The sequence below is a fragment of the Coturnix japonica genome, chromosome Z, assembly GCF_001577835.2.
Source record: "Coturnix japonica isolate 7356 chromosome Z, Coturnix japonica 2.1, whole genome shotgun sequence".
Lineage (NCBI taxonomy): Eukaryota > Metazoa > Chordata > Aves > Galliformes > Phasianidae > Coturnix > Coturnix japonica.
Window position 1 is genome coordinate 13372030 of NC_029547.1, and position 11847 is coordinate 13383876.

The 11847-nt window shown below is 40.6% G+C and overlaps 1 long non-coding RNA gene across 1 annotated transcript; it reads right to left on the reverse strand.

Annotated features, from left to right (window-relative positions):
• Positions 1-107: 107 nt before the first annotated feature.
• Positions 108-11503, reverse strand: LOC107305880. The gene is made up of 3 exons (XR_004305691.1): positions 7942-11503; positions 6358-6477; positions 108-4698 (listed from the first exon to the last, which is right to left on the reverse strand). It is a non-coding gene; the product is annotated as an uncharacterized LOC107305880 (long non-coding RNA).
• Between the last annotated feature and the right edge of the window lie 344 nt (positions 11504-11847).

The window sequence follows — 11847 nt, forward strand, 5'->3', positions numbered from 1 at the left end:
ATTATAGAAATGTGGTAAAGAGATAATAGTTTTGAGTCGAATGCATGTAATGTGCTTATGTTGAAAAAAAAAAGCACAAAGAAGCCAGTCACAAATATACTCTCAAATTTTTATTTATTTATTTTTCAATCTTGAAACCTATTCTCAAATTCCTTTATCAGAATGGAAACCAAGGCTGCACATTATTTGCTGCTCAGTGTGTCACAGTGTGTGGAATAATCTGCCATAACTTGAGCTGGCACTGCACCGTGCCTTTCACATGCTTTGATTTGAGCCCAGGCAGTGCTGATCAAGCGCTGCTGTTTGGCTGTTGTGAGCAATGGGGCCAGGCTGGGCTGCTTGGCAGGGCAGAGCTATAGCCATGATGGTGTGGGGCAGGGGCTGGGTTGCATGTGGCCTGCAGGTTGGATGTGCCGTACACAACTGTGAGTATAATTGCCCATCACAAATACAAACAAAAAAACCTCCTAGCATCCAGCCCCAGCTTTTAATTTCATAGCCATTTCTAAACAGTGAGCCACAGATACTTGTAGTTGCACTACTAAAGGAGGGGTGTAGAGGTCAGTGCATCCATATAGGCTACAGCATATGCAGCCTAGCAGGGAAGAACCTTTTACCTTTCTCTAGAAAAAAATCCCAATTTAAAATTGCTAGTAAGAGACAAAAAAGATAAAACTAGGACATGCAATTGAAGGTGGAGTTTCTTTCTCTTACCTTTGGAAGCATTCCCCAAGCTTATCTTCATAAAGACATGCTTATGGTCACAGTGGGCTTTATGTGATTGATTTCAGAGTTTGGCAGATAAAGTTGCTAGTGATAAGGCAACAGACTGAATCTTTACAGAAATGCACTGAAGAAAGCAGCTCTCCATTCTGCTACTTGGCACTTTGCAAAATGTGCCATTGCCACTGTCTGTCCCTCCACACAAACAGGTTCCACACAGAGTTCTGCCTTTTCCACGGCTGAGAAAATCACATCACAGGGAGGCTGAGTGGTTTTCCCTCAGTCACGCAAAGACAGAAACAGACTGCAGGAACATCTGATTCATCTTCCTGGCTCGAGCCATCAGATGACAGTTCCTTGTGATGAAGAAAACGTACAGCTTCTTCAACAGTAGCTTCTTGTTGCTCCAGCACTGGGTAGATTGTAAGGCTGCTAGTAACTGGTGTTTATCAACCATTAAGAAGGCCCTTTTAAGAGGCTAACTGTGTGTGAATTATCATCATGAAATGATTGTTCCAGTCTCCATTCTTGGTATTGGCATCATCACTGTGATCCTCTGTGCCTTTCTGAAACTCCAACATTTTTCTCCCTTCTTCCTGTCACGAAGGATTTTTACCGTATGCTCTGTAGGTAGATTTCTTATTTTAAATACAATATTTTTTAGGGGTTGTAAAGAATAAATGCACCGATCAGCTCTTACTCTTTCTCTGTGTGCTTCTGACTGCCCACAGAACCTGCCATAAATCAGCATGATGGGGCGTGCTCTCCTCGTGAAGACCAAGATTTGTCTAACCAAATTTTTTGATAAAATCTGAGAGACTGCATAGAATCTGCTGTCATCTTTCATCCCTAAGTGCTCAGTTTGAGTCAGATTTAAAACAAAGAAGGCTGAGGGAGATAAAAAAGAACCCCAAACCAATGACCTAAATAAGGAAGTGAAGACAAGGAGTGTAAGGAATGTTTTTAATAATGCAGGGATCCAGTTCTTCAAGCAGAAAGAAGCTTAATCGATTTTTAAATATTTAAACTAGGAAATCTACTGTAGAAAACATTTCAGATAATTCATTCCATTAAAAAAACAACATTACCAGAGTTGTGAGTTCAGTGGAAAGTTGAAATGATTTAAACCCATGATGGTGAAGGATTCATAGTAGGCTCCTTGCTACTTCTGGGACCCATGCTTCTTTATTTTATTTTATTTTATTTTATTTTATTTTATTTTATTTTATTTTATTTTATTTTATTTTATTTTATTTTATTTTATTTTATCGTTTTAACTTCCTCTTCTCTGTTATCTCCTTGAATAAAGTGGGCAGTGTTCTTTAGAGGCTTAAGTCTTCAAAGCTCATTGTAGTTCCCAAAAACACTCCTAAGAGAAGATTAGAACTGCTACCATGTACACAGTGGGAACAGATCCTGAAGCAGAATAATGACCTCAGAAGCTGGCTTTATGTAATAAGTAATAATAACCTGACAATACCCTGGGTGCTGTGGAAACCTCTGCACATTTAGCTGTTCAGATAAGAAGTAGGCAAGGAACAAGAGGATGAGACTTCCAGAAAGAATTCACAAGCTGGTCTTCATGCCAGGGTATATTAAATGCTCCAGAGGATGGAGTCACCTTGCAGAAGAGGTCATAACAGCAGCTGTTGGGACCACTTTGATGATGAGAGGTCATATTCTGAAGATTCACTGGCACAAGAAGTAAGGGGAAAGGATCTTTCCACTTTGTGCACGCTGACCTCTTCGTGTTTTGTTTTCATTTCTTATTCTGAAAACACGAACACCATTTGATAACAAGTAATACCTTTTTTTCACACATACACGTGTTCTGAAAGACTTATTTTATTTCTGCAACTTAAGAAAGAGAAAATCAGATGTGATCCCAAGTTAGTAAAAGGAGTGCAATGTCATATCTTTGTACCATCAGTGTAGTCATCCCAAGAAAGCATAACTTTCCTAGAAGAACAGTTCTTATCCTTGCCTGTTCTCCTGTGTAAGACTTTGTGCTGTAAGAGAAAGGATTTTAAGGAAGCAGAAATGACATAACCCATATGTTAAATATAATGCCATTTGTCTTGCAATCACCGTATTCAGGAACATTCCTTACTTGCTAAAAATATTTGCTATGGCTGGTTATTTTGGGGGATGAAATCATCTACATTAGACATATGTATAATGATGAAGTCATCTGTACTTCCCTGAACAATTTTCTTTACCACCCTTTGGAACATCCACTGCACTGTGAGACAGCAAGGAACAGTTGGCACCATTGGAAGAAAAGTGTCAGCTATGCTGCAGTAGGAATATTTCTGTTCATCTAGGAGGCTCATTTTCCTTTGCCTGCTTCCAGACATGGGGTGTTAAATGCATTTTGGAGCTGCCATTAGAAGCTAAGCACTCAGCGCTCGCAGCTCTTTGGCTGAACCTACTCTTTATCTAATGCTCAACATTTGAGCAAGCAAAATGGCCTTGAGGAACCAGACATCCTGCTGAATTGTAATCTATTCTGATGCTGCTGGAGCAAACTCTGTTGATGAACAGGCAGGTGGTGTGGTTGTTTTCTATGTGTTTGTTACTTAGGTATTCTCTACTACTTCCACTTTGCCTTTGCTCAGATCACCCATTTCTCATTAGTTCTTTCAAAAGTTTCATCATCCACCCTTTGAACAGCTCCTGAACTGCTCCTCAGGGGCCTGTCTAGTTGTCAAAAGATTTTGAATAAAGTGTTTCTCTGGTTACTTCATAATCACGTTACTCAGAAGTGCTTTGGATCCAAGCATAATTTATAGAATCAGTCAGGCCCAAAAAGTACTTCCAGGAGGTGCCAAGCTTCTGTTGAGAACTACCTCATGGCAGTGTTGACAAATTCTGTCAGTAATGGTGCTTGTAGGTATTTTTCATCAGCTATGGTTTGATTTAAGTGTGGTGACTCTACTTTCTTTCATCACTTCTATGATGCTGTTCTCTGTTAATGTACTGAAGTCTGGGAGAAGGAAAAACACCTCTGGTTTGCTTTCTGGGTGGTTGCTGCTATATGGAGTGGGCTTCTGTGATGCCAGGGATGCCTGTTGTATTTACTTAATAGTCCCTAACAGTGCAAAGCTGATTTCCAGAAAGAACTGGGAGGGCTATGTAATGAATGAGGAGGTCTTGATAGTCTGGAGTGTAGGAATTAATTCAACTGCTGCAAAGGGAGAACAGAGACATCTTTCATTCAACACATCTACCAGGAAGGATTTGAGAACATCTGGAGGAAGTTTGATTCTGCTTATCTTTTCCATGCCTTCTCTTCTGTTTTCCTTGTTTTGTGATTTAGCCTGATTTTTCTTTCTACAAGAATGGTTTCAGAATAGCTCTCCAGAGATAGCAGTCCTGGTTGGCGTTTGTCTATAATTCCTTATCAACTTTCAGGTGCTATGGTCCAAAGAGGAGCGTGGTATTCCTGAAGTTTGCACTTCATCTGTGCAATGGTGAAGGCATTTGTGGTAGGATGAAGAAGGATGAAGTGGTTGATATGGAAAAGGTACGTTGCTCTGCTTAGTTTTAGGGCAACAAAAGTAATAGTACTATATCATAAAATGGATTTACATCCCTTCAATCATTCTTCCTGTAGTATAAAATTCCCTAAATGTCTCTGTGCTTCTCTTCTTATTGGCAAGTATATAAAGACCAGCAAATGATTCTAAGAGCCCCGGTACACTAAATAAATAACCATACATATAAACACACACACATATATAGCACTTGTTAGAATTTTTTATAAGAAAACAAATAATTGTTTACTGTGGTGTATTGATAAGTAAGGTTCTTACCTTATTTGCTTTGATTTAATGCCTGCCACAATATTACAAATATCAGTCTTTTCTGTGCACACAGAGGAATGCTGGGTATCCACTTCTTCAACTATCCACAGAATAACAAGATTATGGCTTTGGCTGGACATTTAGGGTGCTTCAGGTTTCCATTTGTAGCCTGAAAAAGTCCATACATAGACCACAAGAGTTTAATGGAAGGGTAAAGTGTATGTGTGTGAGAGAGACATAAATGAAATTTGGAGCTTACTTAGGTTTGAGAGTACCCAAACAGAAAAGCTGAACAAACACATTGATTGCAATTAATGAGTTTGTGTTTCTCCCCATAAATGCAGCCTTTATTACACATCTCCCTAAAGAGCAGCTTTCACAGTAATGCTTCCCATCCTGCTATTCCTGTGCTCTTGTAGTGGAGGCTCTAGACAGACATTGCAATGCTGTAATTTGTAGTTTGTTTCTCCTGAGTCTGATCTAGCCTTCGACATATAACTAGAACCTCCAAAAAGCTATTCCTACTTTCTAGTTGCCCAAATATAATCCTCTCTCATATGATCAGAAAGATTAGCTCAGTTCTCCTTTAGCAGACTTGTCTTTGGGATGTCATCGTATATCTTCTCTCCTGCAACTGCTCTTTTCTTACCATAGTGAAGATAAGTTAAAGGTGCCAAATCTCAGGGACCCAGCAGAACTAGGACTAAATGCCTTCCTCAATGTAATGAATAACTGCCAATGAAGTGTTGCGTGCGTCTACAACTTGTACTGCTGCCTTGTGAACTGCAAAAAGTTCTGTTGTGTTGAACATATATATTTTACATGGAAGACAATATTTATAATTAACTAATTAAATTGTAATGATTCAAGTCACACATTTTCATTCAGAAATAGCTGTGTGTTTAGAAGACATGTAGCTTCTAACCAGGCTGTGAGACAACAAAGAAAATTCAGACATCTCTGATGGCAAAGAAGGTGAGTGATTCAGTGGAAAGGTGGAGCGGACTGAGTGTTATCCGGCAGAGATTTAAAGATGAAATATCCATAAAGTTTAGTCAGAGATTATATAATTACCCTGTTTTCAGTAAGCCTCATTGTTTTTAAGGGAAGAAACAGCTTGATCATGAACTTCCAAGAAAATTAAATTAGAAGGAGCAATGTATCTTTAAAGAGTTACTGGGCAGACAGGTGAGGGTTTAGCAGATGAGGACTATTCAAAAAGTACTGCCTCCTATTTTATTATGTCAGCCCATGATGTCAGAGGTGGCTGTTGTTGGTATGGCAGTGGAGGCTGAACACCAATATCTCATTACATGTTGTTGTGTGACAGATAGATGGCTGCAGAGGCATTGTCTGACAAAATGTCTGACATGGAAGTGTGTATAGTGTGGAAAAAATGCTATCCCCTGTCATTCACTGATGCTTGTTGAATGTTGATGGGGACCAAACAGTGGATGTGAGCACAGTGAGGTGGAAAGTGGTGTGTTTCAGCAGTGGTCATAGAAATGAAAAAGACAAACCATGTTCTGGACAGCCACGCACAGCTGTCATACCATGAAATGAAGAGTGTCTCAATCAGCTCATCTGTGTAAACTGGTTAATGATTATGTTGAAAAAATAGTTATCTGAGAATCTTCTCATTCAAGTAGTGTTATTGTGCTCCTTGTCTCTGTTGTAGTTTCCATGGAAATAAATAGGGGGCATCAAATTCAGAGTGACCTACATATATTGGGGAAAGTATGGCTCATTTGCACTGGGTTTAACTAAGCTGATTTTGACTTTGACACTAGCCTGTGTATGTGACTACAGACAAATTATTTAACCTTACCTGTGTTTTTTTCTGCTTTACATTATGGAAATATTTCATGCTCCAGGTTTGCATGGTTCCTTGCATGGAAGAGTCTCTGGTTTTCTGGGGCCTTGGAGCACCATGGCAACAAACTATTGCCTAGTTATAATAGAAATAATAGAAACCAGGTTAGGTCCAAGAACAGGCTCGCACTCCTTTTTGAAAGGCCTGTAAAATAAAGGTTGCAATGGAGAAGGAAAACACAAAGTGCTAGTGGCCTACACTAGGAAGGAGGAGTTTTCAACTGCTTTGAAGTCTCTGGGTCTCCTTCCCTTTGTCCATTCCTTTCCCTGTTTCCATTCCTCTTGCACTGTGTCTTGATTTTTATAGCTATCAGCTGACATCCAGCAGCTAAAATCTGCATGTGTCATTCTCAAATACAGCTTGCACGTTGCTACAAAATGCCTCTCCAGCCCTGTTTCCATGGAAATGGAAGCTAGAAGCGTGACCGTAAAATAAGAAAAAATAATAATAAAAGGCGGTATAGTACTTTTATCTTCTGCTTATTATTAGCAAAAGGCAAATGATTTCTGTTCAGAGCTATTTTCAGTTGGTGGGCCTCAAAGTGATTTCCAAGTGTAACTGCAGTTTTATCTTAAAAAATTGTCAGATAAATATTACTACCAATTTTCACTGGGCAAATAGACTTCTTGGGCTTGAATCTCCTTTCCCAGGTACATACAGAGTCTTTGTCCTAGACTGGGATTTTCACTCCCTGCACAGTTGTGATGTATGCAATGTGACAGGACCATAACTTGTTTAAGAATGGACCCTAGGGCTTCATGTCACATAGCTTTCCTTCAAGAGCCACGTTCTTTCTAGATGTAGAAGGAATCAAGAGGACTTGTCTTGGCCTCCTGAAATTACCGATTTAAATTGAATATCACAAAAAATAACAAAAATTGAGTATCTGGCTTTTGTTCCCACTTCCAATTTCAGAAAAATGAGATCAGGGAATAGCAAAGCCTTTCAGGCGCCTTCAAAAACAATTGTCCCTACCATATATTTAATCTCCCTCCCATTTCCATGGAAACAGTACAAAAAATAATAATAGTAATAAAAAATACAGTAGAATGAGATAGATGATAGTTAGGCAAGAATATTAGTCTCATTAATAGACTCCAACTTCAGGCTGGGGGCATTTTTGGCATGGAAATCTGAAACCAGATAAATATCTGAATGTGGATCTCTCCCCAGTCAGAATCTTCACCAGCTAGTCACATCTCACAACAACCATATCACAATAAACTTTATCCATTCATAGGTTTCCTCAGCTAAGTTCTTGGTCACAGCCTGAGCCTCTATGGAACAAATGGAACTGGTGCTTACAAGCACCAAAGTTTTAAAAGAAGTCTCAGGCACACTCTCCATCCACCTCTGCATATATATGCAGTTCTCTATTTGCAATGGACCAAGCATGTTGCACTCATTTCTTATGCCTGTTGCCATATGATTTTCTTTGCTTTCTAGAGTGATGCAAGCATTGTATTGAACCACAGCATTCATTCTCAGTAGTATCACAGCTGAATAGCATTTTTTCCTGTGGGTACTTGTTATACTTACCCTCAGTGATACCCCTCAGAAACTTCTGGACACTATGCTAATGCACATGGAAGACAGCAAGGTGATGCTGGAGAACCATCATGGTTTCACCAAGGGCAAATCTTGCTTAACCAATTTAGTGGCCTTCTGTGATGGTGTCACTGCATTAGTGGACAAGAGAAGAGCCACTGAAATCATCTCCAATTTGGAAATAAATGGATATGATCTGTGGGCTGTTCAGTGGAAGAAGAACTGGCTGCAGGACTGAGTCCAGAGAGTGGTGGTCAATGGCTCAATGTCTTCCCCTCTTCTTTGACAGAGAGATGATACAAAGTAGTAATGTCATGTTCACACACACACACTCAGCCAAATGTTTTGAGTTGATGACAGGAGTGATGACAGAAAATTCCAGAGCAATCTGTAACATGCAGATGGAAAATTTTTAATGGATTCAACTAAAACTTGGGGAAAATGAAGGAAAAATGCTTCCAGAAGTATTTGCTGCCATATAACATGGTGGTGGCCCTGCAGATCTATGTGCATGAGGGGACACAGCTGCACAGACTGACAGTTGTAGAGGTCTGTCTGGGACTGGGTATTTGCCTGTGGATATCATATTGTAGGGCAAATCAGTCAGGAAAATTCAAATGGCATCCTTCTAAATGAGGTGTATCCTCCAGACAAGCATCTGAGTATATACAGAAGGAAAAGGGGGATGCTGACTACTAGGGCCTCACCTGCTGGAACAGAGCTCACTAATAGATAAGTTTCCTTGAGCAAGAAGCCTGTGCAGAAACTTTCTACAGTGCTATAATTCTTCATTGCAGCTGCTTCAGAGCTACTTCAGACTCTTCTGTGCTCTCACTATGGACCAGAGAGTCAGAGGAGGGAAAAATGCCCTGCAGCCAGCAGCAGCTCGCTTCTGTAAGCTCCTTTTAAAATAGCTGAAGTAGCACAGAAAGGGAGACTGAAGGACTTCAGGGTGCAAAGGGGAGTGCTGCTGACAGGAGAGGGGGAGAGACTTCAGGAGAAAGAAGTACTTACAGGAGTGCTGTTTGCAGGATGGTGCCAGGGGAGCAGGTATATATACAGAACATTGCAACACACTCAGTGGGAAAATGCAAATAAAGGGTAAATGAGAGGTAATTGTGGTCTGCTTATGGATAGTCTGGAAGCAGACACATAGGCTGATTTAATTGGGAAAGTTATTAACTGGGAATTTATTCATTCCACCAGGATGATTAACAAGTCTATTTATTCCTGTAGCCAATTTTGTATTTCTTTACAGATCTTGCAGGTAAATGAAGAATTGGTTACTTAGGTAAGGCATTTTGATAAAGGAACAAGGTAAACAACTAGTCAGCTTGCTTACAATGGCTTCCTGCCCAAGGGCACTTGACAGATTACGTTACACAAAGACATAATTCAGATGTGACTCTAAAACAACCACATGACTCCCACTGAACCTTTATTAGAAACCTTGTTAATTGTTTACATGTGCAATTGAAAAATCTCTACTTCACTTTGTCATTAGTAGAACCAGTATAGTCTCCTTGAACTTCGAGAAGTCTGAGTTTGGGCTAGAGCAAAGTACCTTTATCCATAGGGCTAAAATGCTTTGGCAGACTGCAAAAAAAAAACTGTGAAATGATGTTGTTCTTATACTACAACCAAGGAATTCAGGAACTACCTTACACATTGCCTAATTTACCTGCAGATATTGCATGGAAAGAGAACTGCTGTTCTGGGAGAACCCCACCTTAATGGCACTACAGAACAGTTGGGGCAAGCCCAATAGGAATAAGGTCAGTTCCTGTTTGAAGTATTTTAAAAAGTTCTGCTTTCTGCCCCATCTGATTTTTCAGTAGTTAGCGAGATCACAGCAATCCTGGCAGACTTTTTCCTTGTCTGATGGAAATAGACCCCACAAGCCAGAGCATCTGCTCTGGGCCTGCTGGACCACTACTGCCTCACTGAAGGTGTGACTTGTGGAACCTTGCGGAACTTGTGGTCCATGGCATGCTTGCAGATCTCAACACTGCTCTGCTCTAGGTGTGTTTCCTTTGTCCTTGTAACTCACGTAGCACATCTCTGCTGTATGTAAATCCTATCATCAACAGCAACAAGACTTTTAATTTGCTGTTCAGTATAATTTCAGTCTGGAACCAAGAATTCTTCGTATATGATGGATGAAGGTAGGTAACTGCTATTAGCTTCTCTTTCTTCCGAGCCTAACTATTCTTTGCTCTGTCCATAGAATCCAAGAATCATGGAATCACAGAATAGCTTAGGTTGGAACGAACACAGAAGAACACCCAGGTCCAGCATCCTGCCATGCTCGGGGTGTCTACCCACTGACACAGGCCCAGGGCCCCATCCAGTCTGTTCTGGAGTGCTTCCAGTGATGGGGCATCCACAGCTTCTCTGGGCACCCTGTTCCAGTATCGCACCACCTCTGAGTAAAGAATCTCTTCTTAACAGCTAAACTGAGTTTACTCTAAACTAAACTCCCCTCTTTTAGTTTAGAGTAATTCCTGCTTGTCCTATCGCTACCAGACCACGGAAAAAGCCACTCTCCCTCCTGTCTGTAAGCTCCCTTTAAATACTGGAAGGCTGCAATGAGATCTCCCTGGCGCTACTTCTAGAGTTGTCTCTCTGTCATGTGCTGCAGCTAACTTCACTGTATCTCAGTGCCTCCAAGATGCTGTGGTGCATGTGGTGTGCTATTGCTGGGATATAGCACCCAGGAACCACTGGTTATGACCTGCTATCAGAAGCTAGGGAGGTGTGGGGTATCTGGCTTCTTAAAGAGATAACAGTAACATGCTTGCTTTGCCTTTCCTGCTGATGTGGTGGGGAATGTAACCTTGGAAATACACTTAATTTTTGCAAATATTACCTTTTGCTTCCAAACGTTCTTCAACAAACTTATCAGCAGTGCTGAATGGTTTTTGCATTGAGCTAAATTGCCAAAGTAGCAATTTAGTTGGGTTGTGACTCAAAAGATCTGGCAACTGTTCAATGCTCTGCTACTAAGTCCATCTGCAGGCATGAGAAGATTCCTTTTTCTGGCTGTAATGCAGAGGGGTGAACAAACAGTGAAGTGTGGGTTTTTATTAAGTAATGCTTTGCTTGTTCAGATGTGGAAGTTACCATAATCCCTGAGCATTCTGAGAAGAAAAGGAGCCAGTGGAAAACACTGGCTCTACAGTCAGGTCTGCACAGACTCAACATAACACCCAAGAGCTTTGAAAAGGAAGAAGTTAGCTTCTAAAAAGTTCAAGCCAGACCTGCAACCACCTGAAGACTCTGGAAACACTTCTGTATTTATCAGGTTAGAGCAGTTAATTAGGCTAATAGTAGAGTTTATACAAAAATAATCAAGTGTATGTGTATGTATTGGCATATTTAGCTACACAGTTATAATGGGCTATATATGGTTATAATTTCATATGTGGGTGACAGTTACATAGATTAATTATTACATTACATCCTGTTGCTGTGTGACAGATGGCAGCAAAAGGGCAGTCTGACAAAATGGTGTCTGACATAGAAGTGCATATGAATTCCTCCATGCAGAAAAAATGGCACCCCGTAACATTCATTGACTCTATCTGAATGCTGATGGAGACCAAACAGTGGATGTGAGCACAGTGGGGTAGCATAGTACTTTCCATGGAAATAAATAGGAGGCTTAACTTTATAGAATCATAGAATCATGGAATGCTTTGGTTTAGAAGGGACCTTTAAGATCACCTAGTTCCAACCCCCTGCTTTAGGCAGGGACACCTCCCTCTAGACCAGGTTGCTCAAAGCCGCATCCAGTCTGGCCTTGAATGCTTTCAGGGAGGGGGCATCCACAGCCTCCCTGGGCAACCTGTTCCAGTGTCTCAGCACCCTCACAGTAAATAATTTCTTTCTAATTTC